Source organism: Zosterops lateralis (assembly GCF_965231275.1).
Source record: "Zosterops lateralis genome assembly, chromosome: 1".
NCBI classification, from domain to species: Eukaryota; Metazoa; Chordata; class Aves; order Passeriformes; family Zosteropidae; genus Zosterops; species Zosterops lateralis.
The window spans coordinates 43,963,810-43,983,159 of NC_139762.1; positions in this window are offsets into that span (position 1 = coordinate 43,963,810).

Here is a 19,350-nt window from a genome sequence, read left to right on the forward strand (position 1 = left end):
CCAACAGGCAGCAGGAATGTAACACAAGTGTTCTCCCTTCACTGTTGTTAAATTGTGGCCAAGAATGCTAAGTTCATCAGCTTAATCAATATTAACAGTAATCATAAGAAAATTTCTTCAGGTTAAATGGGAAATGTTTTCGTTTCAGATGAAGATCTTCAACCAGCAATTCAACCATGAAGTAGATGTCTGCTAGTTGCTCATCATTTTGTTATATTTTAATTCTCATTTATAACTGGGTTGTATTTTTTTGGAAAGAAACAAAAAACCCAGAATATAAAGTTCTCCTGTTCTTGGTGGTGAATATTTTGCTGTATGGTTCATGACATTGGAATGTACATATATCCTACCTGAACAGAAAAGCTATTTCCAGTTCCTCATCAACCATTAATAATATTGTTGTTAATCCGAGTATCATAAATTGTGCTGATTTTTACTCCTTGCAGACTGCAGATCCCCATAACTTGGGGGGAAAAAAGGGGGGTTATGTAGGTGACTGTCTCCATTAATTAAGCTATTCAAATCCAATTAGCTTTTTCTAGAGGGTACTTTATCTCATTACAGTTCTCTTAACTTAAACAATAAAACAAACAAGCAGAAACTACAAATCCAATCTCGCTGTTCCCCATGTCACAATCAGTTAATATCCTGCTTGCCAGAAAGTGAGCAGTGATGCTAAAACATCTAGTCAGGCCTGCTCTTGCCTTCATCTAAGATGGGGAGCAACTCTGATGTTCATTAGAGACACTCATCACTGTCACAAGAGAATGGCAAGTCACACTACAGCAGTAGTGGCCCACCATGGTCCACATTTTCCAGCAGCAAGAAGCTTTTGGATGTAACTTGCCTTTGTAGGCAATCACAAGCCTGGCTACTGCATTTAAAGCTGAGGCCAAAGTTCTGATCTTGATTCAAAAGGCATTGGCTGTGTGCTGAGAGTGTAGCATGTGTGAGGATTTCCAGAACTAAGGCTCAACATCATTGTTTCTCACACAGGATTTCACCCAGCCATGTGGAAGTGAAATGCTACACACCAAGTTGTTCTGCCATCTGGACACTGCAGGAAGCATTTTGCTTCTCATAAACAGACTGAGATCATCTTTCCTCATTAGCTAGGTCACTGAATGGCTAGCTATCGTGCCAGGTTATAACATGCATACTGCAATGCCTAATCACTTCAGACCAAAAGCCTCCAAAACACAAAAATAAGGACAGATCCATAATTTAACATTTCTTGGGTGAAAGATGCCCCAAACTCATGTTCAGTGCTACTCAGCAGTGTGAATGAGCACCATTCAGGTCATTTACTCAGCAGTGACAGTGATTGGCAGCTCTAAGAGAAATACCCAGATGTTCCTGTTAATTTCTTGCCACCTTGCAGGACTCTGGCAGCTGATCGTAATCCAAGCGAGGACTCATAAAACCAGAAAGAGGGGGTAATAAAGGCCAGATATGCTGGGAAGCCCATGAGAACAGGGAACAAGCTGTTCTGTCAGTGACTCAGAAGCAACCTCCTCCCTTAGGAGTCATTTTATGATTTTTTTTGTTAGAGGGCAGAATTTGAATTAATGAGAGGCTTGATGGATATAAGTAATAATATTTCTATTTGGGAACTTTCACAGTCAAGAAAAACAATCTAAACAGTCCATGAATGCTCATAAAAATAGATAATCCCTGAACTAGAGCTATGTAGGACTGGCAAGTTGGATCTCTAAACTCTTTTGCCCATAGTAGGTGCAATTGCTGGCATGCAGGTGGAACTCAGTAGTTGCCAGGGATGGAGCAAACTGAGAATTGGTTTCAACACTGAACGTCACCAACAAGCCTGAGAGAGAGAAAAAAAAATATGCCAAAGTAGTTTTAAATTAGAGGATTTCAAAACACTTGTCATTGATATCAGAAAGGACAATTTGGCACACAACTCCTTTCCTCCTCTGGTCTCTGAGGCAAAGCCTTTGTGTCTGCAGTGTTGTTTCGTACCATATCAGATTCTGCAGTAGCACAAAATTGCATGTGTTGACCCTTCCTTTTGTCCTGCCCTTCTTCCACAAGTGGTGAAAATGTAAACTATATGGATAAACAGGAATTTAGACATCGGCTCTCTGTAATCCTAGTTTCCTTCAGTGCATGGACTCAGAAGGGACAGCATCACAGACCTTGCTACTTTATCAGATGACCTGGGTTGAAGATGGGAGTGCTGTGGAGGGCATAGCTGGAGGCAAACGAGGGGAAATAGGACAAAAATTTGTAGGAATTCAATATCTATTTGTTCTGCTTCTGACAGAGCAACGTGTTTGCACAAGACAACACTTGCAGCAAACTTCAGCACGAGGGTCTGCTTTGTAACAGGTGAACCCTACCAGCAGAATTTCCCTGTGATGTTTGAATGGTTAAACAGGATTTGTTTCAGAAACTAGAGGAAGTATTATTATGATTAATGGATGTTGATATACTGCTCATTTCCTAGATGTGTTGTAGCTAATTTTAGCCAACATGCACCAACCCTTTGTGCAGTCACAAAGTCATTGGTTGTGAAAACACACCAGTCTCTAAGGAATGTGCAGAGCTACAAGATGGGCACTTGAATTTTAGATGCCTGAGACAGAGTCTTAGTGTCAACGACATGTCCATACAACACATACTCAGAACCCCGTATGGGCAGCATTTGGGGGAGCTGAGTTGGGCAACTCTACAGAACCCAAAATAACCATCAGGGAGGAGAGCAGAAATAACATACATCAGACATGCAGTCATTTTGGCTGAGTCCTGAATCCTTCATCCATTCCAAAGACAACTTTGGAGATTACTTAAATGACAAGTTTGCTTTTGGAATGCAGCATTTACTGCTGATTTGAAGGGATAGTGCCACAATTGATAAACTTGACAACCCCTATTTAGCTGTCCCCTCAGGGAGAGTGTGACCCTGGGGGAAGATGGCCTTTGGAGATACTTAAGATTAGGTTGAGCTCCTGGGTGATGCTACAGAGGTTGCCTCCTAAGCATGTGATGGTGTTAGCACTCACCAACAAACAGGCATTTCTGGATGGTCTCTTCAGTGACCCTTGCAGTTGGATCTCAGTTGCTGTGGATGAACCAGTGACCACTGTCACCGTTTGTCACAGTCTGAGGAGGAGAAGGCCTGAGGACTGAAGATGGGGGCGTTGAAAAAGGGAACTACTTGGTCCTGTCTTAATTCTGAAAACCTGCTGCCTTGCTGATATTCGTATTCCTACACCATGTGCTCTCTGGCATGTGTCTGGCATGGTTCTCGCAGATGCTCAGACTAAAATTAAGCACTACAACCACCGATTGTTATGCATCTGAACGATTGCACTATCTGAGCCACAGAATTTAACCTATAACCTTGCCCCTGTTAAACTGATCCAGGCAGTCACTCCTGTAATGCAGAAGCATAGTAGGAGAGATCTGAGTGGATGGTGACTTTCTTCTCTAGCTGATGTACACTGATGTGAGAAAGCAATCAGGCACAAGATTCCTCATCAAGTCCAGTTAGAGTAACATACCATACTAAGCAGTCTGTGTCTCTTGTTCTTTATCTGACTTCAGGTTTTGCAGCAGTAATGTCCCAAGTCAAGGTGGGAGTCATCTCATCTGACATCAGATGTCTCCATCTGAGCTGGCCTTTATCATCAGTGAAGTAGGTACTTATAGACATGAGTCATCTGGCCTCTTTGAAATGTCTGCATTGGGGTGAGATGACTCACACTCTTCCCATTTACTACAAAGGAAGCTCAAATCCAAGCTCAAATAAGATATTAAGACTAGCCCAGCTTCATTCTTAATATCTTGAGGTATGTCAGTGGCCCAGTGAACTCCTGGCCTGTCCTTTCTAAATAAAACAAAGCATTTTCCCTGAGAATGATGTGTTGAATTCATGCCTAGTTAAGTGGGCACTCCCAAACTAGAAACAGCCCAGTTTTATGCAAAGTGCAAATATCATGGGAATATCTCCTGTCCCTGGCTTCTATAAAGCCAGCTGATAGCCAGCTATATTTTGCTAATGTTTTATAGTCACATCTTCCTGTTATTTTTTAAATTATATTTCTCCAGCTACCTTCTACTCTCTGCGAGCTCCTCTACTGAGACACCAAATAAAGCACACAAAAAGAGAAGCTAAGTCATACAACTAATTCTGCCAGCTGTATGAAAAAAAAGTGATTGCCCAAAAGATTTCTTTACTCCTGTCCCCTTTCTTTTTTTTTATTTTCTTTTTTTTAAAGTAGGTACTTATAACAGCAATAGAGACTTCTCCAATAGAGTGATCTTAGTGGGCAGTGTCCATTTAAATTAAATTTTTCTAATCAAATAGCTAACTTCATCAACCAGCCAAAATCAATTCTTTGTATTAGACACGGACCCAAACTCATTAAGGCTTTATTATTCAAGCATGCACCTCCCTTCAGCTTTTATCTCCCCTCAAGGGTTTTCATAGTAAAGCAGGCTTTTTTTTTTTTTTTTTTTAAATTAGCCCTTCTGCCCTGGAGTCTTCTATTTGATTTTCCAGTATCCAGGGAAGTATTGTTTTTTTTTAACTACTCAATCCTTGAATAGAAAATTTTGCCTCTTAGTTCTACATTATCAGTGATAATAAAGCTTCATGGAAGACATTTTGATAGTGCAGAGACAGAAGTGCACAAAGGCAAAGCGACACTTCAAAGGAGCATTAGCTCTGATATTGGAATCTCATTTATCTAACTTGCTCCTAAAGGACAAGTTAGCAATTCACCAGGGTGCAGTTCGCACGCACACATGAAGTGGCATGAAAGGCCTTTTGCTTCAGCAGAGCTGCCTGATCCCAGTGCCCTTGAGCGTGTGGAGCTTTATGAATGCTGTGGCTGTATTTTTATTTTCCTTCTACTTTCTTTATTTTCATATGGAGAACCAACTGCTTGCTTAGCTATTTCTGTACATCTTGTGTGGGACCTGGAAATGGTTGTACAAGGGTTATGGTTATTGTATGGGGTGTAATCTGCAGGTCTGCTGCTTTCCCATGTATGCTGATCAGGCTGTGACTGCTCCCCAGCCCACGACTGTCCATCCAGGTACATGTCTCAGTGTCAAGGATGCTGTGCCTTTGCTCCTTAACCGTGGTGTATCTCATTGACAGGATAACCACAATTCACACATAGCAGGGTGTTATTAATCAATGTTCGTGTATTCAATGGGGATGAGTATATGTCTTATCCACTGGAAATACCACATACACCTATTCAGGAACTGCAATTTCATTAGTAAGGGCATTAGAGCATGTTGTCCAAGGGACTCCTCAAAGCTCAATCCACATGCTGGACCAGATCGCTGTCAGTGACTGGTGAATCTGTAGGGTGGGTACTGCCCTGTAGGAGCACCAGTGAACCTGGAGCTGCTCACAGGGCTTCATCCTAGCGTGCTGTCATCAAGACAGAAGGGCTCATCTGCTGTAGCAGCCAGGTCTCCGAGAAGACAAAGAGTTCTAAAACTGCTGTCACCTTTTCTATTATTTCCATCCTTTGCATAGTAACTCACTGTGTGCCAGTCTTGAGTGCCAAGGCAGACGTTGCACATCTGTGGCGCAAAACAACCTGGTGCTGAGCTGGGTCAGACAGACACAACCCTAGTAAATTTCCATTCTGGCAAGTGGTTAATGCATCTATCTCCTTCCTTTTACCAAAGGCTTACGCTTACCTTACCTCCATGCTTGAGAGCTGCCAAAGTCTCCATACCTTCCTGAAAATCTGGGATGTCAAAACAGACAAAGAAGCAAAAAGCTTTCAGCAAGAGACAAGCTCAGGAGCTAGTGTAACTGGGAACAAGACATTAGGTGAAGTTTTTCCTCAGTTATTTTCAAATAACTGTCATCACATGAAGAAAACTCAATCTGAACTGTCAGCAAATTGTTCTCCAAGCATGAGACTGTTTCAGACAGTAACTTTGCAGTGGTTCGGCTTCTCCAATGGGTGCAGCTCCGGCCAGCCCTGCCGCCACTACATCCGGGGGCCACTTTGCCAGAGGCGTGGGCAAACTCGACCACGGTGCGGATAGTGCACAGAATAGAGAGGCGGGACTCTCAGGATGTGCAACCAAGGGGTGCGTGGTCCCCAAGGCAGCGCTCCGAGGAGAGACGCTGGCCTCGAGATGGCACGGCTCTTTATTGAGTGGGTTACAGGGGTGGGATTGCGTGGGACCAATCACAACCTTTTGCCAATGTATAATGAGGGGATGCACAACTTTTGAACCAATAATAAGTAACTTGGGGAGGAGGAATACATGATGAGGGGGTGGGGAAGTTATATAACTTAAAGATTGACACTTAACAGAAAAGTGGTAAACAACTATTATGGGATAGGGTTACCAGGACAACCAAGGTTTTGGCGGGAAAGTCTGGGGGAAGGGGAGAAGGGGAGAAGGAGAGAAGGAGAGGGAAGGAGAGGCCATCTTAAACAATAGTAATAATTACAAAATTATAAAACACAAATTATAAAACCAAACTGGAGCAGTGAAAACCCAACTGGAATTGAATTTAAGCACCACCACATAACTTCGAGAGGAAACTGTTCTACTCCTTTTAGTGAAAGAAATGTCTGCAAGCAGCCATTTAAATGTCTATGCAAATTAATTCATTCAGTGATCATTTTGCTCCTGCTAATGAGTTTATCCATATTCTCCCAAAATCCCCAAGGCCTGGGGAATTCAAGGTTGTGCACTGTTCTGGGGAAAACCACAATAACAGCAGATGAAAAATGGAATTTGTTGAAACAGTGTTGAAGAACAGAAATTGGCCTGAAATGGCTGTCAGACTGAAAATTTTTGCCTCACTTTCTCGGTCCAATCAGCTCATTATCAAAATTAATTGCTTCTTAGTGTAAGCTTGTCAGAAGCAAGCCTCAGCCCAGCACAGAAGGCTCTGAATTGTGCATTAATTTTCATGCGTACTCTGTATGTTTTCATATTTAAATCGTGTTGCCACAGAATTCCTGATCCATCCTGCCAGGACTTTCCCAACAAAAGAAGACTTAAGGCAGAGCTTAGCACCATCCTAGTCCCCACATGGGTTTGGAGATAGAGTTTTCTTCATTCTGCATGACCAGCATGGGAGATAATTTCCCCTACGGTTGTGCACGCTTCTCTGCCTCTCATTCCTGCAGGATCCACACATGAAGGGAGAGGGCTGGCAGCACAAGGAGGTGGCTGGCTTTGCAGTGCCCCACGTGTACTTATTTCTCCTTTTTCTTCTATCTTTTTGTTCTCAATTTTTCCATGGGTATCAGTTTAGCAGTGGATTTTGGCATGTTGCCTCATTTGAACCCGTGATTTTGGTGAGCACAGTAAGCCAAGGCTTGCATTCCCATGCTCTTCAGGCTAGCTCACGCTCTTCTGGAAAGTTCTGTACTGTACTGGACAGTAACTGGAAGTCTCTGGAGTGGAATGTCCCTGCTGCTTGTTCCAGCCTGTGATGGGGATTCCCAACCCCTCTGACTTGGCACCTTACCTGCATGTGTAAGCACTTCTAACCCTGGTCAAAGCCACTCAAGGCTGCTTCTTGTCATAAATCACAGATCTTTGGTAACTTAAGGAGCCATGGGGACACAGGTTTCATAAATGTGTTACCTAAGGATTTCATGTGCTCTGTGTCCAGAAGGTGCCTGGCTGGCAAACTGAAGAATATGCTGCTTTTAAAATATGTGCCATGAATAGCATTTTTAATACAGATAATTTGCTTGGAACATTGCTAGTTGACTGAAAGGGAAGGCTCTCTTTTTAGCCAGACCATGATTAAGACCATGCCAAATATACCAGCTATGTTTAGTATTAAAAACAAATACTTAGCTCTCAGGAACTCTTTAGGTCATTAGCATATCTAAAAGTGCCTCAGGAAATAAGACTGCCTGAGGCCTTTAGTATCCACCTAGTCTACCATTCTGCTCCATGATAGAATCAATTAGAAGTAAACTAGGTTTTTGACAAAGAGTTTTTCTATTCTGCTCTTAGAAACCTTTTGTGACAGAGACCCAATAAACACCTAGGCAATCTCCTCCAGTGTCTCACAATGGCTGGAGTTAGGAAACTTTATTTTCTGCTCACCGGCAGTCTCCAGAGCACAGTGGCATGTCTGGGCTGAGCACAGCCCCTCCCTCTCTCAGACACTGCAATGGGTCAGGCGGGCACAGTGCTGCATTCAGAGAGGTCACAGCACAGTGTGGTGACAGCATCAAGGCAGGGTCAGAGCACAGGAAGGATGACTGATGCAAGCAAGGTGGCAGGGTGGGGAATGAGAAAACAGAACCTGGAAAGCTCTGAGCACATTATGCTTGCTCTCTTGTAACCAATTTTCATTTGCATTGAGAAGGCAGGGTTTTTTTCTAATCATTGCCAGCATAGAGCATATCTCCTGACTATTTGGAGTGGTCCAGTCACGTAAGATGTTCTCATTGAAAACTATATTGCTTGGAAATGAGAAAGTCTGTGTTAGAAGAAAGCCACATTTTTGTTTTTCCTTGATGCCCTATTGTTTGTCAGGCACTGACAACAGCTCGATGCCACATGCACAGTATCCATGCCTGGAAGGAAGGCGTTCTCTGGTGAAGAGTGGCACAAGGCTGTCATCCTGGCTGCAGAGAAACAAAAGCTCCAGGAGGCACTGCTGTCAGGAGCAGAGGGGACATGGAGCCTCGCAGCTGTCATCCTCTGAGTGAAGCTCCCTATTCACTCGCCTCCTGCCATCCATGCTCGTTGAGGCTCCAAATATTCCCCCCACCTTCAATTTGTCACTCATGAGTCCCCAGGGATGCTAATGCCATCCCTCTCCCCTGCAGCATGGACAAGAAGCTCTGTTCTGAAGTCGGTTTAGTAGGAAGCCTCACAGCAGTAATTAGAAAAGATTCAGGATTTGGTTGGGGTTTTGTTGTCTGTCTTGTTGTGGGTCTGCAGCAATGAGCCAGCTCCTGTGCCCCCAGCCTAATTATTTATGAATGTTCCACAGAGATCTGGTCCTGTCAAGAAGTGATGAAGCCAAATGCTTGCTGGCTGCACCACTTGGCTATTGTGGCAGTCATCCTCACTGATCACTGGCGGAACAGGATACTGCCCTTATTAAAACAGACTACCTAATTGCCTCCTCTGGGAAAGAAAGTTCCAAATCCTCATCTGCTTGGAAAGTGGTGGACCCAAAATCCCTATTTATATCTCTATAAAAATACATGCATAGGTGTTCACATGACTGTAGTTAATGCATATACACTGGCATGTGCACAATTAGAGAGAGGTGATCATGACATCTTGAGATGTCCTGCATTGTGTGAGGCAGTGGGCAGCTGATAGGGTGGTAGGTGGATCTCACCAGGCATCACAGAGATAACAGCTCAGTACTGCTGTGTAAGGAGAGAGAGCCAAGTAGCTGGGTCCCTTCATACTGGCCCCGATGGATAGTCCCTGCCTTGCTGCTCCCTTTACAACACCATAGTGTTACAGACCTTCTTCCAGTTTGTGGTCCTACAGGCCAGCAGCAGGAGAGAGGCTTATCACTCTGTATTTACAATATTTTGTAGTATTTGCACTCTAAAAAGGCTTACCCAGTGTCTTGGAGCACTGTTATCAGTACTCGGTCCACTGATCCATATTTCTGCAGAGTGCTGAGACTGGTGAATAGTGTGACCACCTTAAACCTACATCTCCTATCAGTCATATATCCTATACACCTGATATGGTGTAATCAGTGCCTTGATGAGGACAGAAAGGATAAGGATGGACAAGGAGGAGATGCTGACCCAGTGACTTGTCTTCTGTTGTGTAGTAAGTGCTAACATCAGAAGTTTCAATATGTGGTGGAGATGTATATTTTCTCATATGAACTGTGAATTTTGTTTCCCTGTCTGACAGGTCTCTCCTGTTCAGGACTCAATGCCGCTCCCATTCTGATGGCTACATGCCACTTGTCCTCTGCTACTAAAAAGAAATTAGGCTAAAAAGGAAAGGGGAAGAAGGTTGCTACAGCCATTTCTGGTCCCCCTCAGATATCTGTTCTTCCACAAATACTAACTGAGTGAAATTTTGGGCATCCACATCCTGTGTTAAGTAACATATTCCAGCACTTGAGTACGTTTTGGTGAAGAACTTAATTGAACCTGCCTTCTGCTAGTTTTATTTAGTTTTCTCCTCCTCCTGTATTGGAGAAGAAAGTTAAAACCTTTTTTTTATTCTCTATGGTCACATCACTTATGACTTCAGACCTTTAGCATCTTCCCTCTGAATTTTCTCTTTTACAAGAAAAAGAGTCCCAGAAACATTTATCAATGTTAAGTTTTATCTGCCATTTCATCACCCGTCCCCCTTGCAACTCTTTGCATTTGGTTTTGATTTTATTGCACCTATTAATTCATTTTCCTACAGCTATTAACTTGAACTTTCACAGATGAAGAATGTGTATGTCCTGGAACCATGGCTCATGCACATCACAAGTGAGTGTCCTTCTGCTGTATTGGAAGGGCTCTTCAAAGCAGGCAGCCTTGAATCTGATTTATGATGTCTCCAAGGAGAGCTTAATTTGTAACTCCTGAACAGAAATTCCTAAAGATTTCAGAAGCAGTTAGCCCCACTCTGCTGGCTGAATCTCATGCCTTGAAACAGAGAGGACCCACCCCTGGTAGCTGATACCTTTGGGAGAGGTGCAGGGCATTGACTGATGTAACTGGATATATGTTCTACTCTGCTATAGTGAAAGGATAGAGCTTGGTGAGGCATGCAGGGTCTTGTTTTAACCCTGTTCTCAGAGGAAAGAGGCAGTTTGCTGTTCTGCCACCGGTCTGTGGTTTTTAAAAGGCTTAAAACACTGCTAGCAAAGCGCAGCTGTCCATGGGTTAGATACAAAAAGAACTGCTTTTGACCTAGAATGAAGTTCCTCTCTTCCTAGTTTCACACCATCATGTGCCACCAGAGCAAAAGGATTTGTAAAAGCCTATAAATAATATAAATAAAACGTTAAAAAAATAATAAAAAAAAGGGGCAGATGCACTTCCAAAAGCCTCTGCTTCTCTCTGCCATACACACACCTCCCTTACGTGCTCAAAAGAGGGGTGAAGTGAATGAGGTAAATGCTGAGCTGTGAATTCCTGAGCCACCCAGCCTGTTACTAATTACCATGATTAAATATTGACACAGTGACTGCACATAGGGCTCCCAGGCAGAGATCAGTACCCCTCTGTGGTGGCAGCAGAGAAAGCCAGACAAAGAAGTAGTTCCCCAAGCACTTATACTGCAAGACCCTATCCTACAATTATCATCCTCTGGGCACTGGTGGCATGTGTGAGAGCTTGCAGAGCTCTAGCAAAAGGCAGATGGGGGTCAGGAGGTTTCTGACCCCAAATCATTGCCTTTGGGACTTCCTCTTCTGCAGTCTCCAGCAGCTGGGTAGGGTGAGCAGGATGAGGCAACACAGAGGGATCTGCTTCCCTGCAGCAAGCACAGGCTCTTAGAAGAGTAATAGGGTCCTGCTACTCTGGCTGCCAACCCCAGGGCATTCTCAGGGAAGCTCCCAGACTGACCTCCCAGTCCTGCTTGGCTGCCTCCCCATAGGCCTGCCCAGGCTGGCAAGCCTGCTAATTGCATCCCCCCACACGCTCCCTCAAAGCATCTTATGCCCTGTCCTTTCATGGGTCCCAGTCAGAGATCAGGACAAAAGCTTGTGAATCTGCACTTGAGATTGCTCCTGTTCAGGAAAATGTCTAATCACATGTCTAAGAGTGTCCTGCACAGGGATGCACAAACACATCCAAACTGGGAAGATTTTTCCCTAGAGACACTCGCTGCCAGAACACGGAAGCCTCTGGAGGCTGTAGCTCCTTCTCTCTCCTCCTCTTCCCCAACACTTCTGGTTAATGTGCTGGGCTGTGTGCCAGGGGAGCAGATGTACTACAGCATGGTTTTTACTCCCATATCGTAGCCGTGTCCAGCACTGATTTTGACCATGGTCATTTTTTAATACAGCAGCTGACTTGGCCACAAGTGAAAATAAAATATGATCCCTTGCAATTGCAAGCTGCCCAAAGCTATTTGAGCTCCTTCTCCTCTGGGAACAAGAAGCAGTATCTGTGAAGCTCCTCTGTATCCAGTGCATCTACTAGCCCAAACTCCATTCCTTCTTCATTAGATTTTCACTCTTTATCTCTTCAAATCATACTGGGCAGCTGCAGAGGCCAGGATGAATTTATGCCAGGTTAGTACTTGTAAAGCAGCAGAATATTAAGTTTCTCAGCTTGACCCTGCTCTAGTGCTAAGATTTTTAATGAATGCTGCCTGTTGCTTGTGTTAAGAACAATCACTTCAAAGTCTGAAGCCCTAAGGAGCATTTGCTTTGTGGCTGAGCTTTCTCATCCTGATGCCAGACAGAAAAGTGTATTTTATTTCAAAAGTGATGATGACAGAGGTAGCTTCTGAAATTATATTTGCAGAGAAACAAGTAAGACAGGGTTTGTATATTGATACAAAATGTTGCAAAGCATAAATTTCTCCATTCCCCTCGTTTCAGACTGCAGCATCCAGCAGCTTTGCCCCTGTAGGGTGAAGGGCTACAGCTGCTGCAGCTGCCGTGAGGCTGGATGGGACCACCCTGGCTCCAGCTTTCTCCTCTCCTTGCTCTCCCAGGAGCAGTGAGGATGGGGGGAAGGAGAGAGGAAGTTACACTGCAGCTTCTTTCCTCACAGAGTGTCAGAGGCTGCAGATAGAGGCAAGGGGCCAGAGAGGGGACTAAGGTACTTGCTTGTGGTGCTTGCTTATTCCCTTTCAGTGTACTTTCTGCTGAGGATAGCTCATGTTCAGTGCCAATGGCAGCCCTGAAAACCACACACAGAACCTACTTATTTGGGATGGGGAGAGGAAGAGGATAAGACAGGACACAATGTATTTATTATTCACCCCAGACATAAACAACAAGCTGTTAATTACCAGACTGTAGCACATACAGCTGTAGCATACATGGTTTATACTGGAAACTGTGGTTTAAGGAAAATATCAAGGGTCATATTCCTTTGGCTTCTGGTTTGCCTGTATGGAGCATGTTGCTTGGTACTTTAGTACAAGCCTGGTACATTTCCAGTTAACCAGAATTTAGCTGGGAAGAAGCCTGAGACATCCCCCAGGTTTGCAGATAGGCTGGGAGAGGGGTCAAGGAAGCTCAGTTTTGTTCCACTCCACTTCAGACCTTTCCCCTGTCTTCAGGGAAGATGCTGAGGGGGTCATTCTAACCCAAGTGTAGGTCCCACACATCTGGCTTGATGGAATCAGTTTTTAGCAGCTGAGAGCTGCTCAGAGTCCAGCAGTAGGAGAAATACTTACCCAGTGGGAATGAAGGGGAGGGTGGTGTGGGAATTTGTAGAGAAGGAAACACACTTTGTCCTGATTTCTCCAGGTACTTTTGTAACCTTGAGATGAGTGAAAGGAGCTTCAGTTCTGTTCTTCCACTTTTGATGATATTCTAATATTCTAATAGTTGTTAATTAACACAGTAGTGCATTTAAGTACTTGAACACTTGTGGTTTAGGTGTAACTTCAACCAGTACTTGAGGATTGGGATGAACATCGTGGTCCATAGCCAAACAGCTGTGAAGCATCTACACAAGAAGTGACACACCACCACCTCAGGCAGTCATTTGACTCATACTGCTTTCAGATGTAGCTTCTTTTCTTGCTATTCCCCATCCATAAGAATCTGCACTTGTCACTCCATTGTCTCCAGATTTGGAGCCAAAAGGTGAACCAGCCTGGGTGAGAAATAACTTCATCTGTATGGAGGTTGTTTTCAACACAAATCAAGTCCTCAGTCTCTTCATTGTGTGTCCTGGCAAATAGTCTCACTGACACAACCGAGAGAGCAGGGCTGGAAAGAAATGAGTGGGTAAATGCAGAATGAAGTCTCATTTGAGCTAGACCTCCTCCAGAAGTGTGCATGCCATCCAGATGCTCTCTCCTGCTCATGCTGCTGCTGCTGCTGCTGTGCACACAGGGGCTGCCTATTGCTTACACTCTTCAGAACTTGCGTGGGCAGCACAGTGGTAAATGCACTCTAAATATGAGTATCAGCAACTGCGTTACTTCTACTGAAGAGCTGAATGTGTAATGGAGAAGGCAGTAGTTCAAGTGGTAGTCCCGAGTCTTGCTGCTGTTGGTTCCTCAGTGATTCTTCCCTAGTTCCCATTTTTTCCAGCTCTACTTCCATTTCATACATTAAAACACATAACAAAGAATTTCTGTCCTTGTTTATGCAAATTTGCAGCTGGAACTTTAGGTATTGAAACAATAGCATAGGCTTAAGTACAATTGGTCTGAATTTTCTGATTAAATTAGTCCAGATTTTACTCCCTTCTTGAGAATAACTAAATACATAGTGGTAACTTATACATAGTGGTAACTCACACCTCTACAAATCAAGTACTTACTGTCCACCTAAATTTTTTCAGCCTTCTTTCAAATCACTTTGTCTCCTGCTTTCCACAAGAGAAAACTTCAAATGCTTGAGTTCAGCCTGTAAAAGTTTTTCATGAGTTGGCACAGAGTGTGAGTTGAGACAAATTGTGAGTTGTCCCAGGCTGTCATTTCAAAAGCCATCAGTCCAAAAAACCAGAAGCTGATTTTACATTAAGGCATCCATGGCACATCTGGTCCTATAAATTCATCACAGTGGAGACTTCTTTAGGTTGTCAAGGGGCAAGTTTGTATTTATGGCACCCAATGAATAAAAAGAGGGAAAATTAATTTCCTGTTTTGAAATGAGTCTCAATTTTATAGGCGAAACTACATCACAAAGATGACTGCAATTTCATGTACACAGCTTTCCTATTTAGCCATTAAGCAGATTATTCTCTGCTGGATGGATGTGTCATTCCTTTAAATGTTAATGATAGTCCCACATATGCCATGACAGAATAAATGTCAAACTATGTGAACCATTTAATCCCTAAAGGAAAATGGAGTAAATCCTTCAAGCAATGTAGGATCTGCCAGCAAAGTGATGGGAGCCTGTGAAGGGTAGAGAAAGCTTCTAGCAGAGCTGAAATGTAGGGATGTTGCTTTGCCAGCTTTGGCAGCAAAGCAAACTGAAGATGTTCCCATCCATCCTGTCCCTACCCCTGTCCCCTTGTCCTGTCATCCCCTGCTCCCTGAGTTGAAGCAACTGTAAAAACGAGCTGCTAACAGGACTGAGGTTTAAATCACCCTTTCAGAAGAAACTAGAAACCCAGTTGCCCTTGTTGGTCTTTAACCCAGCTCATTTCACAGTTCTGCAGACAGCTGTACCAGAGGCACTGGGAGCAGCAAACAGTGGCCAGAGTCCAGAAACAAGCAATTAGGGAAGGGTTGGGGAGAAAACTTCCTACACTGACATAGGAGAGAACAGGCGAGCCAAAGGATGTGGACTTATGCCAGGGTCCCTGCCTTGGCACACAGAGCATGGCTGTGCCACCTCTGCACAGGAACACTGGCTCACAGAGCTGTGGCTCACCCAGCTGATGACTCCAGCAGAGTTTGGTCAGCACCAAACTTTGGCTTCCCACCTGTTGCCTTTTCCCAGGCCTTGAGGTGGACTGTCTAGTTCTCCCAGATCACAGCCAGGTTATTGAAGGTCCATCCCAGTTGTCTGCCCTCTGAGGCACCTCTAGAAGTCATGGACACATGCCAGGGCAGCATGACAGGGACTCCATGACCCAGAAAATCCTGAAGATGAATGGAGAAGGCAACACCAAAACATCCTTTGGAGTTCTCTATGCAGCCATAAAGAAATTGTTTAGATGGACAAAAAGAGCAGGAGCTGGATGAAAACCAGCTCTAAGATTCACTGATTAAGCGGAAGAGGAAACTGGGATTTTACTCTTTCAGGAGGCTCTTGTAAACACTGAGTTACGTCAGTAAAATCCACTTTAACTGTGTATTTTCACACAGATTTCACAACTTAACAAGTTTATCAATAAACAAACCCAGCGGCATTACTTAATATTTTGAGTGCTAACTTGCCTAGAGGTCAGAGCCACTGCAGAGGAACTAAGCTGGTCCTGCCCAGTCTATTTTCCCATAAGATGAAAATCCAGTGGCTGTCCCCAGTAACGGCCTACCTGCAGACCTGGGTTACTTTCATTCCCTGTACTTTGTCAGAAAACATGTATTTCTTTAAGAAATAAAGAAGATTCTTGCCTTTAGAATTGAGAATCTTAGAGGCCTTTTCCAACTTTAGTGATTCTGTAATTCTGTGATTCTTTGGTTTCTGAGATAACCCTCATGGCATTAATGCAAGATTATATCACATGGAGTTGAAGGAATGCAGTCAATCATAGCAGAGGAGGGGGAATTAAATCAGACTTGCTGCTTCAAACATACAGCAGGTCATCAGATCAAGTTGTTTCCTCCCCACATAGGGTTTTCTTCCATGGATGAGTCAGTCTGGATTCACATGGAGTTTCTAATATGGTACCAACAGGATATGAAAGAGAAAATAGCTAGAAATGTCCACACTGCAGATCTGGCAGGTCAGCCTCTGCAAACCCTGTTTGCTACCCTACCCTCTGTTGCCCTCCAAGACTGATGGGGACTTGGCAAAGTCCTGATGTGCTGTTGTAGTCAAGACAGCTCTACATGCAAGGCTGCAGCTCCCATGTGGCTCCTGCCCATGCTTTGACCTGCTCTTCTGGCTGCTGTGGTTTGGTGAGCCATGTCCTTGCTCCCACACTCCTTGTATTGGATACCATTTGCTGTAGTAGTATCAGCAACAGCAGACAGGAGCAGGGAAGAGGACAGAGGACCTTTCAAAGGACACTTGAAAGAAATGCCTACCTTAGCTAGGAGGGGCTGTTTATCAGAGAGACTGTGAACTGTGACCTATTTTGGAGGCGACAGTGGAGGTGTCAGTAGAGATGTAATTCTGAGCATGGTTGTCCATTCAGTAGCACATGCCCACCATCTCCATTGCCAGGATAGCTAATACAAACATTGGTTATTTCATCAGTGTTCTCCTTCTTCTCGGAAGCTCTACTCCTCTGCTATCACAGCTAATGAATCATTTTTATGGGATATTGGGAATGAAGATTGAGACTATTTAAGTATCAGTGCCAGAAAAGAGTGCATGCATTCTGAGAAATGACATGTAGGTGACAGGCACTGACTGGAAGGCTTACTCTGCCAAACAGCAGCTGCAAAGGCAAAGGAGATCAGGGTTCAGGGACCTGCAAGATCATGTGAACTGCCCATCAGATGTTCTGTCTTCAGTGGCAGTAGTCAGAAGCATGCTCTTCACATCTTCTGTCTAATTTGCTTGCGTGTCTAAATGTCTGATATGCAGCAGCAAGTGTCAGGCCACTGCAGATGACTGAATGGCTAAACTTGGTCACTTTGCTTTGATTGTAGTAACTCTCAGCATCATCATCCCATTAAGCAACCTGTAGGCCTGAACAGGTCCCTTCTCCATGGGTAAGGCTCGCCATACAGTGTACAAACAGCCCTGTTGCAGGGCCAGTGGGAGGAAGGAGATTCTCAGGAAGTCAAGGAAGTCATTAGGAAGGAAAACATGACTTTTATTGTTCTGAAAGAACAGTTGGTGGTGAAAGCTCTAATGAGTGATAACATGTGCATGTTCATGCAAACAGATGTGGTGACAAGCTGTGCAAAGGGTGCAGAGGACTTTAGCCTCAGAGGTGCAGCAGTGCCTCCCTCACGGAGCAGCAAATAGCTCTGTCTGTTCAGTGTGGTGGCTGGCTGGGTGTTGGGGCACTGTGGCAGCAGGATAGCACATAGCTGTAAGGATTTGGGGTCCTGCCAATGCTCTTTTTGCAAAGGTTGACGAAGCTGAGTGACAAGGGAGGGGGCCAGAGGGTCAATGGCTGCCATTCATTGCTTGGGTTCCACACTGAAGACTTTTCTTCTCTCCAGAAACACTCCTGTTTTGAAAAGTTTTCTCCACCACTTCTTACATGTTGAAGACTGTTTAGTGGTGGATCTGGCAGTGTTGGGTAAAAGGCTGGACTCAATGATTAATTAGAGGCCCTTTGAACCCTAATGATTCTAACTCAGAGATGTCAAGTCTATCCCCGGTTTCCCTCTTGAGCTCTTTTATGTGATGATAGATGAAAGCATGTTCCAGGGGCCTTTGCTGATCTGCTGCTGCAATGCAATCTATCTTTTAGCAGGGATGCTGCCAGTTACCTACTTGATTGCTCATCTCTGCCTGGGAGGGTTTGGGGAGTGATGATGAACCCTGGTTAGTGATCACATTACTGGTTCTGCAGGCAATGCCCTCTCTTTTTTGGGATGACAAACAAAAAACCCGTACATTGACAAAACCTGAAAGAATTTAGCGAGAGCCTTGCTCTGGTAATTCCCAGAAAGGTGCCTCCTGCTATCCTGCAGAGCTGGAAAAACACACACTCATGCACTGGTCCTGATGCACAGTTGGAGAGGTCTCAGAAAACATTTCGTTATTCCACTTTATATCTGCAGCTCATAGATTGCTGAATCCATAAAACTGCCATGCCCTCAGGCTCAGATATTTTGTGATGGCAAGGAAGGGTCCATGGTCTGTGCTTTGTAATTTAGGTTTTGCATAAATAATTTTATTTCAGCCTTCTACACTGACTTGAGAAGGCTCAAAAAACAGAGCTGAATTCAACAAGGTTAAGACATTCACTTTCCCTAGCCAGAGGCACATGGAGGAGAAGATATGTGACCAGCACCTGGTTGACCACCCTGGGCACGGCAGCCAAGAGGGCCATTGACAGCTGGGTGACACATCAGCAGCCTCTTTCACGAGATGATGTGAGCTGGGCACAAACTCACATGCTCAGCTCCCAGAGCTGCCACTCCCCATCGCTGCTACATGACTCACAGGCAGCTCAAAACCTTCCCTGATAAGGCGTTTGCAGAAACAAAAAGAAATACAGTAAACACGGAGCAACAGGATAATAAAAAAAGAAAAACCTTCAAGAAGAGCCAAAATAAAAATTTCCAAGCTTTTATTAACCAAACCAGACAGTGTGAAGGCATAAAAACTTGCACTGTTTGTCTGTGTGAATCACTGCATTTCTAACACTATGTGTCCTCCTGACCCAAGACTGCAAGTCTCTGGTCTTTGCTAGAGCTGAGCATATGATCTTTAAGGATGCAGAGGAAAATGGAGAACTGTGCTTGGATGGTTTCCAGCTAATCAATAGGGAAAGGGGCAGCCATAGACCTGAGTATGCTGACCAGGAGAAAACCTGGGGAGAGAGAGGCATATTTTGCCAACTGCACTCCTAGTTTATTTAGCCTGCAGCTGTAGCTGGGGAGAGGGTGAGCAGTTTGTAGGGCAAATGCAAGCTCATGTCCATTCAAGGTAACTTATTT